A 10631-nucleotide genomic window follows, 5' to 3' on the forward strand; every position below is an offset into this window, starting at 1 on the left:
GGTGCATCGCTGCCGCAGCAAGAACAGCAGGTATCTTACAATTGCACGGTTGCGTTAAATTGTTTAAACATTTTTTAAAAGTAGGTATTCCGAAAGTATTTTTAAATGACATTATGGCACTTTTATAATTATTTCGAAAAGGTCCTCACCTGTCAGTCATAGCCACGTGCACTTTCATCAATACAGGGAGTGAATGGTGTCTGCCTCGCATTAGCCAATCCATAATAACAGCTGCTAAATAATCTATGGGGTGGAGTGGTGGCATCGCGGTTGGCACACTTCTCTTTGAGCCAAGTTGAGATTCCCAGCCAGTGGAAAGCGATATCTGGGATTGGTCCTGGCTCTCTCCTTTGCTCACTTGCATTGACCAGCGCAGTGAAGTATGGTCAAACAACCCTCCCCCATAGCCGACACCCTAATGAACATTTTGCTCCACTTTATTTTCTCTTCTAAGGCAGTCATTCTGGCAGCGGAGCACTTTACAAATATATATTTTCAATCATCGTCATTCATTTGCCACGGTCAGTCCACTGCTGGATGAAGACCTTCCTAAATCGGCCACCACCTCTCACGATGCACGTTGAACTTCTTTCGCACCGTACGCAGCCAACCGAGCTCATCGTCGGAGGTGCGGGGAAAGGACAACAAACGAAACACCAAGCGCAGTCCAGATTGTTACGTCGATCCTGCGACGGCGTGACACTCCACCCACAGCCTGCATCACATTAATGTATCTGCGGAATTGTTATTATTATTATTATTATTTATAATTAAGCGCTAATGGAAGTGTAAGTCAATCAAGCAAACAAGTAGTGGAGCAGTTCGTTTGTTGTTGCTGAGGGAGGAGCGGCTCGTGGGCCAATTGCGCTGTCGTTAAAAATGCCACCACAATTAGACCGATCGGTCAGCGGGGGTGGGGGGTGAGGGTGAGCAATTGGGGGGGGGGGGCAATAGGGGGGGGGGCTGATGGCGAGCGGGGGGGGGGGGACAGCGTGTTAAAGGAAATGAAGCAGGAAATGTGAAGCCATCCATCTCGCGCACGTTCTGCCTATCAGTGACCGCATTCCCCGGGGGATGTGTCGACTTTCCGGGTGGCTGCCTCGGAAACGAGGCGTTGCCCGGGGGCTGTTGGAGGTGGACAATTTGATAAGAGAGCCGCGAGGTGGCGGAGGACAGAGTTAGAATGGGGATAGCCCGGGTGTGGGGGGGGAGGGGGTGAGTGGCTGATAGCAGAGACTTCCCTTGGCTGGTGGGTGTTTGGTGGATGAGTGGGTGGTTGACATCTCAGTAATAAGTGGGGCAAGCCACCTTTTCCACACAGAGCAAAGCCCCGACGTAATTCTGCAGCGAACCGTATGTCTCTCACACCCGTGCGGTCTACTGCAATGACGTTACACAGCAGAGCCGGTGCCAAACCTCGGGCACGAATCAATTTCTGCTGCCAACCGAACCCAGATGCCAATTCTCACACTTACCGGGTCAAACATCGGAGTGGTGGCAAACCCTCGTGATAAGACTGGTCACCTTCAACACTCTCATTAAGCTTCAACATGCAATGGGATACGTTTGTATTGAATGTATTTATATATATAGTGTCTATTGAGAGAGAAAATGTCGAGCCTAACTGGACAGTCAGCCTTTAAACGTAAACCTTTCAACTTAGGACAAGCTTTAAAAAGGTTGCCAATATTCTTAAATAAATAAATTAACAATCGAAATGAAAATGTTTCTCGTAAGCCAGTCTCCTCACACGAGGAACAATTCATCCATCTCATTTACATCTTAAATTTGCTACCTCATTTAAAATTGTAATATTATTAAAACCGATCAATCAGTTGCTTAATGAGCACAACTCCATTCTGGCATGGTTTCTCTGGCGGTGAGATGATGCAGCAGTAGCAGCAGTAGCAGCATCGTTCACCGTTTCTTGCAGAGGGTTGCGATTAGGACCCTTCTGCCCGCCCCGGTAAATACCGCTTTGAGGGAACATGAACCGTAGAGACACCACATGCTCTCGGCCCCATTGTGACGTCAGTCTAAGAAGAGCATGCTGCCCCTTCATGTTGTGTCAGCGCCACGGTCCAAATTTGCAATCAATAATTAATCGCAAATTACTTAATTATGAAACACGTGGCAGTCGTCAGGTGTGAAAAGTTATCAGGACGCTCTGGCAAAAGAGTATGAAGACTGAGTCGGTAGGCTTAGGCAGTTATTAATATTAATAATCATTGAAATTCATGAGGTGCAATTTCATCCAATGATCTCAGTGTCCCAGTGCGGGCCAATGTGGGTTCATAAAACGTCATAGCATGCAACATCCACCAAAAAAAACTGAACACATTTGTCGAAAACACTGCCTTGAATGAAATAACATATAATAGACGACGTTTTGGGCAACGAACCTTCTTCACAGCACATCTGCCTAATACGGCCACAGTGTTATTCTTGAGCGTGTTGTGCTCTTTTCGGACCATATTGAATGACTGTGGTCCAAATGTTCCTAACGGGTAGAAAGAGAAAAATAAAATCCTTACCAGAATACCTTGCATCCAGTCCAAAGTCAATGTTAATCACATGTATTAATCTAATATTTTAATTACAAATTCAAGCTTTACAACGTGTAAATCAGCGCCACTTATGCAACCGCACCGCACAACGCTGCGCAATCCGCAAACGCGGAGCAGAGGCGGCCGCGCATGGATAAACAAAAATAATTCAGCCAACGAATGATTAGTTTTGATAAGTGTGGGAGAAAACCCGCGCGTGCGAGGTGGCAACGCTCGATCCCCGTGCAGAAGGGACGGGTGACGTCTGGTCCACATTCTCCACGGCGTCTCTTCGACGCACACAGGGAATGGAGTTTCGCCAAATGTGTGTGGTGACCCACCAACCCTGGAGCCACGCGAGTCACGTGGGTCGTCACCACCGCCAGGCGATTGACATCAACGTGCTTAAGTGGATTTGTCACATTGGCAGAAGAAAAATCTAAGAAGCAATATATGTTCTTGATGGTGAAAGCAGCCGTTTTAACAAAGCCATTTGCTATTTTTACTGTTGGGGAAATGTGTTACTTGACTGCCGTCTAAGTTGTATTACGTTAACGTTGTTATTTATAGAGCAACATGTCTGTCGATAGTACCTGCCCTCAATTATACAAAAAAATAAAGCATCAAAAACACGCCATGTATTACCCCTTCATTCTGTTACTTTTGTGTGCTGTAAACAATTATTACATTACCCATGCTTTCAGCCAGGGACATTTCAGCTCTGTGGTTTAGTTTGGAAACGGCTCTGCCTTTAATGTGCTAATGTGTTTTCTGTGCCAAGAAAGCCCGTCTCACCAAGAGCTCCGTGTACCACACCATGCATCTGGATGCAATGTGCTTTTTCAGTGGCATCACCCTCTCATCTTGATTTCATCGCGATTAATACAGTCGAGAAGAAAAAAACTACAGAGTATATACAAAGTAGAACCCCTCTTAACGACCACCCCTGTGAACGACTAATCGCTTACGATGGGCCTCCATAAAGCCCAATGTGTAGTGCATAGTGTAGTGTACAGTAGTGTAGTGTATAGTAGTGTAGTGTATAGTGTAGTGTATAGTGTAGTGTATAGTAGTGTAGTGTATAGTAGTTTAGTGTATAGTAGTGTAGTGTATAGTGTAGTGTATAGTGTAGTGTATAGCAGTGTAGTGTATAGTGTAGTGTATAGTGTAGTGTATAGTGTTGTGTATAGTAGTGCAGTGTATAGTGTAGTGTATAGTGTAGTTTATAGTAGTGTAGTGTATAGTGTAGTGTATAGTGTAGTGTATAGTAGTGTAGTGTATAGTAGTGTAGTGTATAGTGTAGTGTATAGTGTAGTATATAGTGTAGTGCATAGTGTCGTGTATAGTGTAGTGTATAGTGTAGTGCATAGTGTAGTGTATTGTCGTGCAGTGCATAGTGTAGTGCATAGTGTAGTGTATAGTGTAGTGTATATTACTGTAGTGCCTCCACAGAGCCCAATGTGTTTGCTTACCGACCAATTCCCTGTTAACGACGGGCTTTAGTAGGTACAGTAACTGTTAATTAATTTATTGATTAACCATGTTTCTGATAATATTATGCGTTTACAATGCATTATTATGTATTATTATCCGTTGTTTAAATATTAGAAAGTACTTGTTTTGGTTGAAAAAGGATAAATGTCGATGCTATCGGAACGAATTACGCCTTTAAACTGTATTTCCTGTACTCGCTTCGCGACCAAATCACTCAACGACCCGTTTCGTGGAACCAATGACCGTCGTTAAGAGGGGTTCTACTCTACATTACGATTACTCAATTGGAACCTCATTTGCCAGCAGCAAAATATGATAATTGGGTTTTTACCCTTTTATCTGGCAACAAAACTGTGGTCAATGCAAACATGATTCCTTGTAAAAAAGGTGTCAGTTTTGTTGCCAGATAAAAGGGTAAAAAAACAATTATCATATTTTGCTACTGGCAAATGAGGTTCCAATGGTGTAAATGCTTACCCCGAGCTCTCATACTCTGATGGTGCATTGTCCTTGAGTTGTGCGCCTTTTGGCGTCATCTGATCCAACACCATGTGAGACGAGGCTCTAAAGAAAGCTGTCTCGGGTGTGGACCAATCAACTTCAAGGACAGTGCATACATTATCAGAGTTATGTTTTTTGTTTGCATTTCGACTGCAGGTATTGTGGTCAATGCAAACATGACTCCTTGTAAAAAAGGTGTCAGTTTTGTTGCCAGATAAAAGGGTAAAAAAACAATTATTACGATTACTCTTGCTTACAGCCCTTTGCCGATCCGCTGCTGGATGAACGACTCCCCATGCGTGTTGGCCACGTGGAGTTGCTGAGCCATACTGCAGCGTGCTGGCCGGCGCGGGTCGGTGATAGGGGGCCGTCCATAAATGACGTCACGCACCTAGGGGCGGGGGGGGTGGTCAGACATTTGTGACGATGTGTGACGAGGGGTGGGGGGGGGGTGAGAAATGTGACGTCACATCAAAATGCGCAACTTTAAATAAATATAGACAACACGTTCTACTTAATAAAATCGACTTTCAAATACATATTTTCTCCTACAACATCAGAGTGCAGCGCCACATTAAATACGCACTACAATGACAATAGTTTAAAGCGATTTGAAGCATGTTTTTTTTTTGGGGAGGGGGGGCAGAGCTTTGTGACGTCATATTTGAGGGGGGGGTTCTGACTTTTTGTGACCCCGTGTGACGAAGGGGGGGGGGGGTCAAGTCGAGCTCGCCCCGGCCCGGAGTCAAACTCTGCTCAGCACATTCACAGCGCAGTGCTTTAACGACTGTGTCACCGCACCCCCCATCCCCCCAATACATATAAATATGATTTACACATTTTATAGGCTTCGTGTCCATGTCCACTGCACATTTACATCGTATCTAAACAACAAGTTCAACGACCCTTGTAATGTCTAATAACGATTTGACAGCCATACAAATATTGTGCGTTTCAATCGATCGGCTTCTGTGCCCAGCGCGTCCGCGTTGCCTTGCCTTGTCCGGCCTGCGCTTCAAACACGGCTGGGATGTGCGCTCTAGGATGAAGTATTCCACGTGGCGCACGGACTGTGAGAATTATAGCGATTAGTGTGCTGCGTCGAGATGGGCTCTGTTCTATTTTGAAGGGAACATTTAGCCAAATGTGTCAAGGCAAGCCTCGTGAGTCACAACAGGCAAGGGTGTTCACGGTTTACCCCACCGATCGCCTTACCAGCGTAGTCCTCTGTCGATCATAGTGCAGTCCCGCGTGTAAAAACAGAGGAGAGGAGCGCTGCGCACAGCTGTCCGCTCGCGGCGCCGCCGACTCCTTGACACCTGGGTTCGACCCAGTGCCGGATGATCCCAGTAGCAAAAGCAGCAAATGCTACGGGTCCCGCACTTTCAAGGGCCCCGCGCTAAATGCTTTCAAGCGATCAAGTCCGGTTGGGTGATTCTGCACTTGCTCTATTACTATAGTACTATACCGCCTTCGGCTTTTATGAACGACTGGGTGTTTAAGGTTAGCGATGTGTCGTATTATCTGGTTGTATAGCAAATGGAAAAAATACAATTACTTTACTATGCAAGTAAAAAATGTGTATTTTAATATTTGTGTGTTTATTTATTTATTTAGGGCCCCTTTATAACATCATGCTACAGGCCCCGCACTAGCTTAGTCCGGCCACGACCGATGCTGGGCACCCGTCCTCTTCACACATCTCCACTCTCGTACGTGGTGAAGTATGGTTAAACAAAGCCTCATTAATGACACAGTGGAGGTTTGTACATTATCATAATTCTGTACAAACAGTATTGTCGCGAGCTCTTCAACTGAAAGATGTACGTTGCGTGCCGTATTATACAACCGTTTTCAAATTAAACCTCCAGCAACGAACAATGTAGGGGCCATTGTGTGCGTAATTGATGTCAACATAGTAACCGGGGAAATTTTTCCGCACGCATGAGCTGAGAAAATCTCAGCAGTTGAAACAATGGAGGTGTCCCCCCCACCACCACCAACCCAACTCTGTCCACCCAGCAGTATCGATGGGTTTACCACAGTTCTACGATTGTCAGGTCACGTGTGGTGGGGTAAAGTGTGGGTATCCCATCTGGCCGGCGTGGACGAGTGGAGCAAAATGCTCTATAGAAGGGACTTTCCAAAAGTGCCGTCGGCATGCAAATCACAGGGCTGCGGAATCTGCCTTTTAATGACATCCTCAAAAAAAAATCTGGGATCGCTTGGAAAACCAGGGCAATGACGTCCCGTTTACGGCAGCGGCATTGTGAACGCGACCTTGATTTGAGAGAGGGAGGCGACACGGACGGCGTGGGATGCCGCACCAAGTTACTTGGATCTCCATCTGCAGATGAACGAGGACTGCTGATCAACCAAGCTTTGTTTCAGATGTGCATCAATAATCCATGACAGGTCCGTCCCAACAAAAATCGAGCCGTCCACTTAATACAACACACGAGGTGATGATTCGTTGGTCGACAATTGAGTGGGATTGTTTAAAAGGCATTTCTTTGCTACGGCAATACATACAACCGTTCGTTTAGAATGTATTATTTTAGACGGGTACTTAGAATGTATTTGTGCGCAGGATCTCGGGTTGTACCTTTAAGTGGGTGTGGTGCGCGCATATCTTAGAGCCATCCTCGAGCCATGCGAACACGTGCCACTTGTCCCTTCCCGTTCTCGATTCGCTTCAACAAACAAAACGAGACCTTCGTCTGCTCGAAGAATGGCTCCTTGAAGCAAAAAAATAAAACCCCACAAACACTTACGAATGAACAACTTACGGTAAATGGATCTTTCAGTAAGTGGCACACAAAAACCACGTGGATTATTTTTTTACAAAATTAACACCAAAATAGTTTTAGCCAATTTTTGATTATTTACTTTGTTCCATTTTTGCCGTTCTGTTATCATGCACAGACGCACTTAAATCCGCTGGCATTTGTAACTGGCAAGAAGGGAGGGTTGGGGGGTGGCAAAGGGGGGACGTCGAAAAACACGGCAATTATTTGATCAGGAAGGGGCTCAGGGGCGAGTGTGGGGGAGGGAGGCGACCCTGCCGCTGCCAGGCGAGGGATGTCGGCACGGCAGGCGGCTCGTGGGGATGGCTCCCCGGCCCCACAGTCACCGCTCGTCTCGGGGTTATCCCCGGCGCCGCTAACAAATGATCTCAGCCTCAGCTGCTACTCTACAGGGGGAGGAGGAGGAGAAAAACAATTGGTGAAAGAAATAATGAACTCACATTTCTTTCCGCCGCCGCCACCACCACCACCCAACCACTTCCCTTTACAACAACAAAAATCCCCCCCCCCCCCACTACCTCTGTTTAGACAAGCAGGACGTTTGGAAACTGCACAGCCTTGGTTCGTTTAAAAGTCGCTTATTATTTCAGTGTGTGCGTAACTTGAAAGGTAACGTTTGGCGCGGCACAAATAGCGGACTCACATTTGATTAGCGGTTCCGCGGGAATGCGGTGGCCTCGACGGGTCTGCTGCTGCCACCGCCAGGGAATGATCCTGCCTGTGAATGAGACGGCGGTATTACCACCCAGCACTGCCATCGGCACAGTCAGCCATTAGCTGTCTACTGCTGGATGAAGCCTTCCCAAGGTCGCACGGTGCAAGCGTCCATCGAGCTCCTGACACGTGGTTCGTCTTGGCCACCGGCCATTGTCCTGATGGCCCATGGCCTGGCTGCGTGGTAGAGGTGTCATCGTTATTATAGACTCGTCGATTAACATTGATCCTTACACCTTGCGTGTGCAAAAAACAATCGTTTCCATTTGTATATATATGCCATACGTATTTGGTTTATGTGATCCCCGTAGCCACTAGAAGGGGGCTATATTCACTTCAACACTTCAATGCAAACGAAAAAAGGGAATGGCGAACGCAAAAAAAAATCTTCTCGCATTAATCACAGATGTATTGGAGAGAGTGGTGGCATAGTGGTTAGCACACTGTGCTTGGAACCATGGCTAACATCAGTGTGCGAGTGGTAAGGGAATCAGTCCAAGGTCCCCGACTTCACCAAGGCACATCAGCCAGTGCGGAGCGTGGTCAGTGTGGAAGTGTGGTCACACCAGGCCTCCATCCAGCAGTGGATTGACAAAGTTGCTTAATATTATTAACAATATATGTAAAAATACATCATATGCGGTCTAAACTATTTGTATACAGAATGTGAATCGTCAACAGATTCTTAAACAATGCTTTGTTATGTTACGCACTCGTTCCAATTACGTGTTTTTATGGGCATCTGATAAATGTCAGCGGAGAGAAAAATGCACACAGGAGAGCCATAAATGATGTGCATTGCTGTGTAATGCCTGGCAAATCCCCGCCTAGTTCAGCGTTCATGTCTTCAATGTCTCCGTATTTTCACGAATGTTTCCCTTCTCTCCACATCCCTGCAGGGAAACCACTCTCATGCGTTCCTCGCATCCTACACTGTATCTCACGCGCACGTGCGCGCAGGCGAGTATATGTATATGCATGTATATGAGTGTCTATTTGCACTGGGGATTGACCAGGAATTTCATATGTGCCGTGGCTCAGAACACGCCGGCGCGGCTGAGCTCTCCCTGAGCCTACAGCACTTGCCTGCGTTCAGACTGTGCGCTACCATTTCATGATGCATTAGACGTGTGATCTACCTGGGCCACCGGGTTTCCTGTTCATTCTGGTCCAACTCGTGATGAAATAACCACATGTTTTATGAAAGATTCCAACATTTCACGGGCACAGTAGTTTTTACGTGTTTTTTTTTTACAGATAATATCCACATAGCGCTTTGGTTTTCGCAGCCCACGCTGCGATTTGTGGCTGATTAGTTTTTGTTTGGCCACAATTTAGTCCACAAACAGAAACAGTTGCAGAGGCGAAGGATTAAAAGAGTAATACAATTTCTGCCATCGCCGGCGTTTCTGAAGAAATCTTTGTGAGTCACGGGTAACACAATGCAGTTCAGTAAAACATCACAGAGTCCAATACAAACATCAACTACGCTTCAAAATACCAACAGCGCACAAGTGACAAGTGCCTTCTGGCTCAAACGAGTGTGGGACAGTGAGCAATTCCGTTGGTGGAAATTCCACATTTCTATGGTGTGGACTAGATCGTTTCACAGTATGACTTTTGCTTTATCACATCATGGATTTTAAATTTTTCACAAATAGTCAGCTTTTTCTCATTGCCTCTCTCTCTCTTTATCTTTCTCTGCTTGCAATGTTTATGTAATAAAGGCAAAGAGTGAAATGGCATCTCTTTAAAAAAGCTCAATATCATTAGACCTCCTTTGCCAGTACCAAAATATAATAATAGAGTTTTTCCTCTTTTTTTCTGGCAACAAATCTAAAACCTTTTGACAAGAATTCATGTCTGTATTAACCACAATACTTGCAGTCAAAATGCAAACAAAAAACACACTGTGATAATATATGCATTGACGGCTTTCTTTTGAGTCTCGACCCAATTGGTGCTCGACCAGAGACATGAATTCTTGTAAAAAGGTTTCAGTTTTGTTGCCAGAAAAAAGGGGTAAATCCATGTTATTAAAAAGCTCAATGTTTGGAAAATATTCCCCAAATTGTAGATGATGATGCTGTCTCAGCATTGCCTCAGGCCACAATTTGTGACTAAATGAAAGCGATGATCGGAAAGCCATTTTTGAACGAGGGCCTGTCACGTAATTTAATCAAATTTCCAAAATTATGCTTCAGTTCCTGACTTCAATAATCCGTACCTTGTTGCCGAAAAATAACGAATGTCCATTAGACGTGCCCGTTGCGTTTGACGGCCGCTCAAGAAGCTCGCGACAACGCCGGTAAACAGCAGTCATTCACGGTTGCTCACGCGCCTAATGGCCTGTGCCGAACAACGGGACGCAAAGTTGCATCTACCCCACGCGCATCTCCGCTTCGTCAGACGCTTGCCCGCTAACATTCACTTTCGCCGGGGAAATCAATAACGGGAAAACGGCGACAGGGCAACGGAGTAAAGGGACGCACACACAAAAAATATAAACCGGGGTAATTTAATAAACCGTAACAAGCCGCGCCGAGTGAGCGCCAATTCTTCGAACTGA

The 10631-nt window shown here is 45.8% G+C and overlaps 1 long non-coding RNA gene across 3 annotated transcripts; it reads right to left on the reverse strand.

The window, feature by feature from the left end:
- Window positions 1-2046: 2046 nt before the first annotated feature.
- LOC133353841 (uncharacterized) lies at window positions 2047-10376 on the reverse strand. Of its 3 annotated transcripts, none has more exons than XR_009756475.1 (4): window positions 10290-10376; window positions 7992-8066; window positions 5757-7734; window positions 2047-4932 (listed from the first exon to the last, which is right to left on the reverse strand). It is a non-coding gene; the product is annotated as an uncharacterized LOC133353841 (long non-coding RNA). The 3 variants fall into 3 exon arrangements; XR_009756476.1 differs by having other exon boundaries at window positions 2047-2500; window positions 4799-4932; window positions 5757-8066; XR_009756474.1 differs by having other exon boundaries at window positions 5757-8066.
- Window positions 10377-10631: the final 255 nt, after the last annotated feature.

Source organism: Lethenteron reissneri, chromosome 45 (genome assembly GCF_015708825.2).
Source record: "Lethenteron reissneri isolate LAM-NWPU_2019-01 chromosome 45, ASM1570882v1, whole genome shotgun sequence".
NCBI lineage: Eukaryota > Metazoa > Chordata > Hyperoartia > Petromyzontiformes > Petromyzontidae > Lethenteron > Lethenteron reissneri.